The 12,210-nt window shown below is 46.5% G+C and overlaps 1 pseudogene; it reads right to left on the bottom strand.

The window, feature by feature from the left end:
- Positions 1–11,637, bottom strand: part of LOC148149057 (uncharacterized) — a 63,772-nt pseudogene extending 52,135 nt beyond the window's left edge.
- Between the last annotated feature and the right edge of the window lie 573 nt (positions 11,638–12,210).

The following is a 12,210-nucleotide window of genomic DNA, read 5'->3' as shown; positions in this document are numbered from 1 at the left end:
GTTAGAGTCTGGATTAGAGTAGTGCTGGAAAAGCACAGCAGGTCAGGCAGCATCCAAGGAGCGGGAAAATCGATGTTTCAGGCAAAAGTACTTCTTCAGGAATTCCTGATGAAAGTCTTTTGCCCGAAATGTCGATTTTCCTGCTCCTCGGATGCTACCTGACCTGCTGTGCTTTTCCAGCACCACTCTAAACTAGACTCTGATCTCCAACATCTGCAATCCTCACTTTCACCTTTTTGCCCAGGTTAGTGGAAATGGAGACAATGGCTGATTTCAAAACGAATTGGATGGGCACTTGAGGGAAGTAGACTTGCAGGGTTGCAGGAATATAGCAGGGGAACAGGACCGAGTCTGTGGGTGCACAGAGAGTTGGCCTGGGCTCAATGGACTGTGTAAAAACAAGGACTGCAGATGCCAGAAACCAGAGTCTAGATTAGAGTGGTGCTGGAAAAGCACAGCAGGTTAGGCAGCATCCGAGAAGCAGGAAAATCGACGTTTCGGGCAAAAGGCCTTCATCAGGAATAGAGGCAGGGTGCCTGCAGAGTGGAGGGGTAAATGAGAGGGGGGGGGTGAGGGTGAGGGGAAAGTAGCATAGAATACAATAGGTGAATGGGGTGGGGATGGAGGTGATAGGTCAGAGAGGAGGGTGGAGTGGATAGGTGGAAAGGAAGATAGGCAGGTAGGACAGGTCATGAGGGCGGTGCTGAGCTGAAAGGTTAGAGCTGGGGTGAGGTGGGGGAAGGGGAAATGAGGAACTTGGTGAAATCCACATTGATGCCCTCGGGTTGAAGTGTTCCAAGGCAGAAGATGAGGCGTTCTTCCTCCAGGCGTCGGGTGTGAGGGAGCGGTGGTGAAGGAGGCCCAGGACCTCCATGTCCTCGGCAGAGTGGGAGGGAGAGTTGAAATGTTGGATCACAGGGCGGTGCGGTTGATTGGTGCGGGTGTCCCAGAGATGTTCCCTAAAGCTCCTGCTAGGAGGCGCCCAGTCTCCCCAATGTAGAGGAGACCGCATCGGGAGCAATGAATACAATAAATGATATTGGTGGATGTGCAGGTAAAACTTTGATGGATGTGGAAAGCTCCTTTGGGGCCTTGGATGGAGATGAGGGAGGAGGTGTGGGCGCTGGTTTTGCAAATCCTGCGGTGGCAGAGGAGGGTGCCAGGAAGGGAGGGTGGGTTGTTGGGGGGTTGTGGACCTGACCAGGTTGTCACGGAGGGAACCGTCTTTGCAGAAAGCAGAAATGGGTGGGGAAGGAAATATATCTCTGGTGGTGGGGTCCGTTTGGAGGTGGCGAAAATGTTGGCAGATGATTTGGTTTATGCGAAGGTTGGTAGGGTGGAAGGTGAGCACCAGGGGGGTTCTGTCCTTGTTACGGTTGGAGAGGTGAGGTTTGAGGGCGGAGGTGCAGGATATGGATGAAATGATTGGAGGGCATCTTTAACCACATGGGAAGGGAAATTGCGGTCTCTAAAGAAGGTAGCCATCTGGTGTGTTCTGTGGTGGAACTGGTCCTCCTGGGAGCAAATACGGTGGTGGTGGAGGAATTGGGAATACGGGATGGCATTTTTGCAGGAGGTAGGGGGGAAGAGGTATAATCCAGGTAGCTGTGGGAGTCGGTGGGTTTGTAGAAAATGTCAGTGTCAAGTCGGTCATCATTCATGGAGATGGAAAGGTCCAGGAAGGGGAAGGAGGTGTCAGAGATGGTCCAGGTAAATTTAAGGTCGGGGTGGAATGTGTTGGTGAAGTTGATGAATTGCTCAACCTCCTCGCGGGAGCACGAGGTGGCACCAATGTAATCATCAATGTAGCGGCGGAAGAGGTGGGGAGTGGTGCCGGTGTAACTACGGAAGAGGGACTGCTCTATGTAGCCAACAAAGAGACAGGCATAGCTGGGGCCCATACGTGTGCCCATGGCTCAATGGACTGTGTGGTTTCCTTCTGCATTATAATGATTCTGCGATTAACTAATCACACTCTGTAAAGGACTATCCTTGTTTGACAAGACATTGAGTCTGCAACAGTACAGTGTGGCATTCTGAAAGAAAGAGAAAGCAATAGATGGATTAGGAAATAGGGCAATAGAAAAACAAACAGCTGGGAATGAAAAACAACAGCAACAAATTTAGGTTAAACAGAAGCAAATATTTCCATCTGAGTGTTCCTCTCAAATTCAGGGAAAAGAATGAATCTTGTTAATTTTTTGAACATGATGCAAAGAAAAATTGCTACCATTGTGCTCACATTCTTGACGTACCACATCAAGTAGGTTTTCAAATTATACGTTGTCAGCATCTGGTAGTCTGTCTTGCATATTTTGAGTCAGTTCAGAGGATTAGACACATGTGTTCTTTGTAAATGTAAAACAGAGCAAAACAGCACCGAAAAATGTCACAACCACAAAAACCATTAACAAACTGAAGGGACTTTTTTTCATAAAAAAATCTTATATTTACTTTGTTGCCTTCTGTAACCTTTACAAGATCCATTTGGAATAAATATAAAACATGTAAGCTAAAAAACCTTATAGAACTAATTGACAAACCTCATTCAGAGAGAGTTGAAAGCTTTATGGACTCTCAAATAAATTTCACCTGTTTGCAGAGTGCAAGCATCATTCATCTCATTTAATGTATTTATTGGAACCTTATATGTGATCATTTTTCTTCCTTCCTTGAAGCTGGGTCCCTCAGGGTCATCTACAATTTTTGAAACTTCAATATGAAATTCTGAATGCATTTTCCAGAAATATTTATGCCATCGCTCTTGAATTATTGCGAAGGGACCACAGTGTATTTTCATTTGACTGGCCCCACTAGGTTGTCCCTTGACAATCCCACAGATAGAGGGTATGCTGACAGTTATACAGCTGATTTCATTATCTGGCCTTCCCAGAGGACAACAGTAGTGACAGGGAGAACACTTCAGGAATCCAGAATGGCTAGGCTATGTTCTTTCTAGTTGTTTCAATGACTGAAAATCACACTTGGCACTCCATAATAGCAACCACCCTTCCTTACTGCAACTGCTTAGTTATGCAATCACCTGGTCTGGCCTTCGTGTGACTCCAGGCCTACAGCAATGTAGTTGACCCTTAACTGCCTTCTGGACAACTAGGGATGGATAATGAATACTGGCCTGGCAGTGATGCCCACATCCCCTAAATTAACAAGAAAAATAACACCTTGACGTTCCCAAGTGATGTTCCTTGCTGTAAAATCATGGATACGGTGAACAGCCAAGGTGTTTGCCCCAGGGTAGGGAAGTCCAAAAGTAGAGGGCATAGGTTTAAAGTGAGAGGGGAAAGATTTAATAGGGACCTCAGGGGCTACTTTTTCACACAGAGGGTGGTGTGAGTATGGAATGAGCAGCCAGAGAAAGTGGTGGAGGCTGGTACAATTACAACACTTAAAAGGCATCTGGATGGGTATATGAATAGGAAGGGTTTAGAGGGATATGGGACAAGTTCTAGTGAATGGGACTAGACTCATTTAGGATATCTGATTGGCATGGACGCATTGGACCAAAGGGCCTGTTTCCCTGATGCACTACTCTATGACTGCCCACTAAATTTACGCAGGCCTACCTTTAAATAGGCTATCAACAGTGATCTGTGATGAATACGCTCTTAAAGGTCTCATGCTTCTACTGCAGGGGCCTTGCTATGGGGCCAACACAGGAGTTGACATGCATTGACTGTGGGCAAACACCCACCTCTCCCTGGGCTGGGGAAGGACGGCAAAGCCCTTGTTATTGGCTTATTGAGAATGCTGGGAACTGAAAAGACGGGCTGCTGTGAGCCAACTCTCCCTCCACATGAACCCCCCCACCAAATCCCCAAGTCGCGCACAGCCTCTTCCCTGTGACCACTATGCCTTAAGTCCCTCATCAGTGTGGTCCTCAGGTGAGCTAGATGCAGTACTAGCAATGGACACCACCATCCCAATGGCACTGGTGAGCTGCTGGAGCCTTGATCCCGGGGAAAGACCATAAAACCATAAGACATAGGAACAGAAATTAGGCCATTCAGCCCATTGAGTCTGCTCCGTCATTCAATCACGGCTGATAAATTTCTCAGCCCCATTCTCCCACTGTCTCCCCATAACCCTTGATCTCCTTGATGCTCAAGAACACATCTACCTCAGTATTAAATATCGTCAATCACCTGGCCTCCACAGCCTTCGGTGGCAATGAATTCCATAGATTCACCACTCGCTGGCTGAAAAAGTTTATCCTTATCTCCGTTCTAAAAGATCTTCCCTTTACTCTAAGGCTGTGCCCTCGGGTCCTAGTCTCTCCTGCCCCCATCTTCTCAACATCTACTCTGTCCAGGCCATTCAGTATTCTGTATGTTTCAATTAGATCCCTCCTCACCCTTCTAAACTCCATCGAACATAAGCCCAGAGTCCTCAAAGGATACTCATATGTTAAGCTTTTCATTCCTGGGACCATTCTCATTAACCTCCTCTGAACACACTCCAAGGCCAGTACATCCTTGCTGAGATATGGGGTCCAAAACTGCGCATAATACTCCAAATGTGGTCTAACCAGAGCCTTAGAGCCTCAGAAGTACAGACTGGATTGAACTAGCCTTCCCTGAATGAGGTGGCATTAAATCCAACCCAACTTTTCAGACTCAGCAGCTCAGGTGAAAGAAAGCAGCACAGATCTGAAAAGTTAACTCTGTTTCTCACCACAAATGCGTTGAGTATTTCCAGGATTTTTTTCATTTTATTTTTGCTGGATTCATCAATCCAATTTAATGATTGTGCCATATAGGAATCCTTTACTACTCTGTGAGATTCTATCTTTGGGGACCATATATTTTTTGACTATAAATTGGAAAATTGGAAATTGGACTCTGTGGAATGACTGTAAAATACTAGGATAGTTTTTTTTTCCTCTCTGTGCAATTTGAAAAGCGAGTGAGATTGTGTCATTAATGAAATCTTCTGGGAGCCTGAATGTCATGGGCTACAGTGAGACGTCTGGGAGAATCATATGAGAAGTCAAGTCTTGACATCACAAACGACTAACTGTATTTTCCAACAGAGTTCCAGACATGAAGACAAGATTCTTGCTCAGCAATGCCTGTTAAGGGGGGTTATTGCTCTCCTCAGCTTCGTAAGCTACATTTCCCGCGACATTGAATTGAAAAACAAAACGCCGACAACTCCCAACATCGATGTCTGTGTGACTCCAGCTCTCCATGTGTTCCTAAGATCCGCCATCTTAGACACCCAGTCCCAGCATCTTGGTGCATGTTTCCATTGGCAGTGGCCTCACGTCCTTGCCAGCCGCTCTGCAACATTGTGGCACAACTCCAATCCACTGGCACTATTCTTTAGTGCTTTAAAGATGCACCTCAGGGTTCATTGGCAACTGTTGTCGCAACGCTGCAAGGACACCACGCACTCAAGGGCAAGGTGAGGACTGCAGATGCTGGAGATCTGAGTCGAAAGTGTGGTGCTGGAAAAGCACAGCAGGTCAGGCAGCATCCGAGGAGCAGGAGAGTCAACGTTTCAGGCAAAAGCCCTTCATCAGAAAGGTGGGTGTGCCTGGCTCACAGATTGAACCAGGCTGCATCTCAAAGGTTGTCGCTTTGTCTCTTAGCACTCATTCACTTTGAGCTGACCAGGATGCTCACAGCACTCCCCCACCCCCTCAATGAGCCTTTTTGTGCTGTGTCCCTTCAGCCAGAGCTAACAGGCTCACAGTACGTCTGTCTCAGCTTGTTGTTTAGTCCAGACTTACAGTCAGGTGGTCTGTCACGGCTGCCTGCAGTCCTCAGTCACGTCAAGGAAGAAAGCCATCAGTACGGGGGTCCTGGCATAGCAGTACATCAAAGGAAGCTTTGGATATCAGTCCAAGAAATGGGACACGGTCAGCTCACCATGTGGGGATGGTCAGCTTCAGGATTCTCTCCATATAAGGAGCTGAATGTCAAGCTCATTCTGCGTAAGTGTGGGCTGAAAGGACAGAAAGGAAGGCATTAAGCAGATAAAAGTGAGCGGGTATAGCTCTTGGTGCTGGTGCAGGTGGGAGCTGCAGGTTGTCCTGAATGGGTGAGTACACCATGCAGGGTTAGCGGTGTGTTTTTTTAAAATTTGGGGGTGTTTGGGGAGGTGACCATGTGTGAGTGAAGATGCTGCAAGCAATAGCGAGAGGGGTAAAGCATGGTCCTTGGAGGGGCGTGGGAGAGTGCCAGAGTAACAGTGAGGTGGCAGAGAGAAGATTGTAGAAGACACCACAGAGAAGGTCTGTCAGAGAGTGTCACGGCTTTCCCTGCCATTTCAGGATGGGGTCAGCCCCCCTCTGTAACAGGTGAAAGTGTGGACTGCAGATATTGGAGATCAGAGTCAAAATTAGAGTGGTACTGGAAAAGCACAGCAGGTTAGGCAGCATCCGAGGAGCAGGAACATCAACATTTCGGGCAAAAGCTCTCCTCTGTATCAACCCGATCACAATAATTGTGGGCTGGTACAGAAGAGGGATGACCCCAATAAATGTCACACACCAATTCCCTGTTATTGGCAATATCTGGAGAAAATGTCAGGAACACTATGAAGGGCAGCTCCAGGCTGACAGTGCTTGTACAAGATGCACAAAGAACTTTGAAAATTGGCACAGGAGCCGGAGATGCTGGTCTTCTTTGGGATATCCCAGCAGTGGCAATTCCTTCAGTGCTGGGAGAATCGGGCTCATATTGTATGAGAGTGTCATCATTTGGATCGGTTAAATAAGTAATTATGCGAATTTGGACAACAGAATGACAACGCTATTAGGCATCCTACATGAATCTCAATTAACTTGACACAGTAAAAGAAACAATGTTCACATTTGCTTTTAAAGGTGGACACTTTATGAGACAGAGTGATATCTATAGTTCTTGAGTTAAGGAAAATCTGCTTCATAGAGTCATAGACATGTACAGCATGGAAACAGACCCTTCGGTCTAACCCGTCCATGCCGACCAGATATCCCAACCCAATCCAGTCCCACCTGCCAGCACCCGGCCCATATCCCTCCAAACCCTTCCTATTCATATACCCATCCAAATGCCTCTTAAATGTTGCAATTGTATCAGCCTCCACCACTTCCCCTGGCAATTCATTCCATACACATACCACCCTCTGTGTGAAAAAGTTGCCCCTTAGGTCTCTTTTATATCTTTCCCCTCTCACCCTAAACCTATGCCCTCTAGTTCTGGACTCCCCAGGGAGAAGACTTTGTCTATTTATCCCATCCATGCCCCTCATAATTTTGTAAACCTCTATAAGGTCACCCCTCAGCCTCCAATGCTCCAGGGAAAACAGCCCCAGCCTGTTCAGCCTCTCCCTGTAGCTCAGATCCTCCAACCCTGGCAACATCCTTGTAAATCTTTTCTGAACCCTTTCAAGTTTCACAACATCTTTCCGATAGGAAGGAGACCAGAATTGCATGCAATATTCCAAGGTAAAAACAATGACTGCAGATGCTGGAAACCAGAGTTCAGATTAGAGTGGTGCTGGAAGAGCACAGCAGTTCAGGCAGCATCCGAGGAGCAGTAGAATCGACGTTTCGGGCAAAAGCCCTTCATCAGGAATACAGGCAGAAAGCCTGTAGGGTGGAGAGATAAGTGAGAGGAGGGTGAGGGTGGGGGTGGGGAGAAAGTAGCATAGAGTTGCAGTGGGAGAGGGACTCCCTGAGATTCTTGTAGAGAGAGGAGGAAAACTTCTTCAACGCAGGCATCCTTGCAAGAGGATTCGCAGTAGGGTTAAAATCAATGAGGTAAAAACAATGACTGCAGATGCTGGAAACCAGATTCTGGATTAGTGGTGCTGGAAGAGCACAGCAGTTCAGGCAGCATCCGAGGAGCAGTAAAATCAACATTTCAAGCAAAAGCCCTTCATCAGGAATAAAGGCAGAGAGCCTGAAGGATGGAGAGATAAGTGAGAGGAGGGTGGGGGTGGGAAGAAAGTAACCTATCTCTTATTTTTAAGCTGTGTCCTCTGGTTCGGGACTCACCCATCAGCAGAAACATGCTTCCTGCCTCCAGAGTGTCCAATCCTTTAATAATCTTATATGTCTCAATGAGATCCCCTCTCAGCCTTCTAAACTCAAGGGTATACAAGTCCAGTCGCTCCAATCTTTCAACATAAGATAGTCCCGCCATTCCAGGAATTGACCTCGTGAACCTACACTACACTCCCTCAATAGCCAGAATGTCTTTCCTCAAATTTGGAGACCAAAACTACACACAATATTCCAGGTGTGGTCTCACCAGGGCCCTGTACAGCTGCAGAAGAACCTCTTTGCTCCTATACCCAATCCCTCTTGTTATGAAGGCCAGCATGCTATTAGCTTTCTTCACTGCCTGCTGTACCTGCATGCTTGCTTTCATTGACTGGTGTACAAGAACACCCAGGTCTCTTTGTACTTCCCCTTTACCTAACTTGACTCCATTTAGGTAGTAATCTGCCTTCCTGTTCTTGCCACCAAAGTGGATAACCACTCATTTATCCACATTAAACTGCATCTGCCATGCATCCGTCCACTCACCTAGCCTGTCCAGGTCACCCTAATCTCTTAACATCCTCCTCACATTTCACCCTGCCACCCAGCTTTGTGTCATCAGCAAATTTGCTAATATTACTTTTAATACCATCATCTATATCATTAATGTACATTGTAAAAAGCTGCGGTCCCAACACTGATCCCTGCGGTACCCCACTGGTCACTGCCTGCCATTCTGAAATGGAGCCGTTTATCACTACTCTTTGTTTCCTGTCAGCCAACCAATTTTCAATCCAAGTCAGTATTTTGCCCCCAATACCATGCGCCCTAATTTTGCTCACTAACCTCCTACGTGGGACTTTATCAAAGACTTTCTGAAAGTCCAGGTACACTACATCTACTGGATCTCCCTTGTCCATCTTCAGAGTTACATCCTCAAAAAATTCCAGAAGATTAGTCAAGCGTGATTTACCCTTCATAAATCCATGCTGACTCTGACCTATCCGGTTACTGCTATCCAGATGTGTCATAATTTCATCCTTTATAATAGACTCCAGCATCTTTCCCACCACTGAGGTCAGACTAACTGGTCTATAATTTCCTGCTTTCTCTCTCCCTCCTTTTTTAAAATGTGGGACAACATTAGCCACCCTCCAATCCGCAGGAACTGATCCTGAATCTATAGAACATTGGAAAATGATCACCAATGCATCCACGATTTCTCGAGCCACCTCCTTCAGTACCCTGGGATGTAGACCATCAGGTCCCGGGGACTTATCAACCTTCAGACCTAACAGTCTCTCCAACACCAATTCCTGGCAAATATAAATTCCCATCAGTTCAGGTCCTTCAGCCAGTATTACCTCAGGGAGATTGCTTGTGTCTTCCCCAGTGAGCACAGTGAAGTACCAATTCAACTCTTCTGCCATTTCTTTGTTCCCTGTAATATATTCACCCGTTTCTGTCTTCAAGGGCCCAATTTTAGTCTTAACCATTTTGTTTCCTTTCACAGACCTAAAAAAGCTTTTACAATCCTCCTTTATATTTTTAGCCAGTTTATCTTCGTACCTCATTTCCTTCTTAGTAATCCTCTGTTGTTCTTTAAAAGCTTCCCAGTCCTCCGTTTTCCAACTCATCTTTGCTATGCTATACTTTTTCTCTTTTGACTTTATATGTTTCTTAACTTCCCTTGTCAGCCACGGCCACCCCTGCCTCCTCTTAGGATCTTTCTTCCTTTTTGGAATGAACTGATCCTGCATCTTCTGCATTATACACAGTGGAGCCATTGTTGCTCCACTGCCATCCCTGCTAAGGTATTGCACCATTGAACTTTGGCCAGCTCCTCCCTCATAGCTCCATAGTTCCCTTTATTCAAATGAAATATTGTCACTTCCGATTGTACCCTCTCCCTTTTAAATTGCAGATTAAAGCTTATTGTATTGTGGTCACTACCTCCTAATGGCTCCTTCACTTCCGGTTCATTGCACAACACCAGATCCAGAATTGCCTTCTTCCTGGTAGGCTCCAGCACCAGCTGTTCTAAGAATCCATCTCTGAGGCACTCCACAGACTCCCTTTCTTGGGGTCCAATACCATCCTGATTCTCCCAGTCTTCCTGCATGTTGAAATCCCCCATAACAACTGTAGTAATATCTTTGCGACAGGCCAATTTCAGCTCCTTATTCAACTTACACCCTACATCCATACTACTGTTTGGGGGCCTATAGGTGACTCCCATGAGGATCTTTCTACCCTCAGAATTTCTCAGCTGTATCCATATTGACACTACATCCCCTGGTTCTATGTCCTCCCACGCAAGGGACTGTACATCATTTCTTACCAACAGGGCCACCCTACCCCCTCTGCCCGTCAGTCTGTCCTTACGATAGCATGTATAGCCTTGAATATTCATTTCCCAGCCCTGTTCACTTGAAGCCACGCTTCCGTTATCCCCACATCATCATAACTCCAATTTCCAAATGAGCCTCAAGCTCATTCATCTTACTTCTAATGCTTCGTGCATTCATATATAATATTTTTAATTTGTTACTGCCCTCATCCTTTCTATCAATCCCTATTTCACTCAACCTTACAGCATGATCCCTTTTTGAGTTTTCTGCTCCATTGATACCGTTGTCTTTCTTGACTTCCCTTGTTCTAACTTTCCCTTCAATTTCCTTCTTAAACTTCCAGTTTATCCCCTTCCCCCCTGCTATTTAGTTTAAACGCAGCCGTGTTGCAGTGGCAAACCTGCCTGCCAGACTGCTGGTCCCCCACCTATTAAGGTACAACCCGTCCCTCTTGTATAATTTATCCTTACCGCAAAACATACCCCAGTGATCCAAGAATTTAAATCCTTGCTTCCTGCACCAGTTCCCCAGCCACACATTCAAGTCCATTGTCTCCCTGTTTCTGACCTCACCAGCCCGAGGAACTGGAAGCAAACCGGAGATAACCACCCTGGACGTCCTGCTTTTCAGCCTTTTTCCAAGTTCTCCGAAGTCCTGCTGGAGTATATTCCTCCTCTTCTTCCCCACATCATTTGTGCCGACATGTACCACCACCTCTGGCTCTTCACCTTCGCCCTTGAGGATTTCCTGCACTCTGTCTGCGATGTCCTTAACCCTGGCACCAGGAAGGCAACACACCATCCTCAAATCCTGCCTGTTGCCACAGAAACCCCGTTCAGTTCCTCTCACTATGGTGTCCCCTATTATCACGGCTCTGTGCGATATCTGACTCCTCGGCTCTGCCTCCACGCCAACGTTTGATTGACAGACCTGACCGCCTCGTGGACTGGCAGTGTTGTCTGTCTCTACTGTTTCCAAAAGATTCAACCTGTTCTTGACAGGTACTTCCACTGGCGTCTCTTGCACTTGTCTCCTCTCTGCCTTCCTCATCGTCTTCTCCCTTCTACTCTCTTCTGGTATGCTCGGTGTAATAACCTCACTGAAGGTCCTGTCCAGAAAGATCTTGTTCTCTCGGATGAGCCTGAGGTCATCGAGTTCTTTCTTCAGTGCTGCAATATGCTCTGTCAGAAGCTGAACATGCACACACTTTCCACAGTTATACGAGCCAGATACACCAGAGTCCTTGACCTACCACATCATGCATGTAGCACACTGAATCAGCTTGGCAGTCATGTCTTCACCCTCTTCAACTGTGGCGTAATCACTTCACTCAACCTCCTTGTCGAAGACTCCTGAGCTAAAGATTCGCTCTTTTCTCAACAGAAACTTCCCTGGACCCCCTATATTTTGGTGCAAGAATGCGGACTTTTAATTTAAGTTAGAGGAGGTGGTTGGGAGGGAGGCCCTACTGTGTAGGACCTGGGATTTAGAACAAACCTACTTAAATAACAGTCACTCACCTTCCCAACCACCTCTGTGCTCCGACTTCACTTCCGCCCAGCTCCCGCCGCTCTCACTATCGCTAAACACATTAGAATAACTGTGAGAAACAACTCATCAAATCCTTGTCACTTGTACTTTGATTGGAGAGAAGAGATTTAAGAGGTGACTTCATGGAGACATACAAGATGATCTGAGGATTAGATAGGGTGGACAGTGAGAGCTTTTTTCCTTGGTTGGTGATGGCTAGCACGAGGGGACATAGCTTTAAATTTAGGGGTGATAGATATAGCACAGATGTCAGAGGTAGTTTCTTTACTCAGAGAGTACTAGGGGCTTGGAAAACCCTGCCTGCAACAGTAGTAG

The sequence above is a fragment of the Chiloscyllium plagiosum genome, unplaced genomic scaffold (assembly GCF_037043375.1).
Source record: "Chiloscyllium plagiosum isolate Xiang-an unplaced genomic scaffold, Cpla_swu_hap1 HiC_scaffold_10, whole genome shotgun sequence".
NCBI classification, from domain to species: Eukaryota; Metazoa; Chordata; class Chondrichthyes; order Orectolobiformes; family Hemiscylliidae; genus Chiloscyllium; species Chiloscyllium plagiosum.
This window is presented reverse-complemented; position numbering and strand designations above follow the sequence as displayed.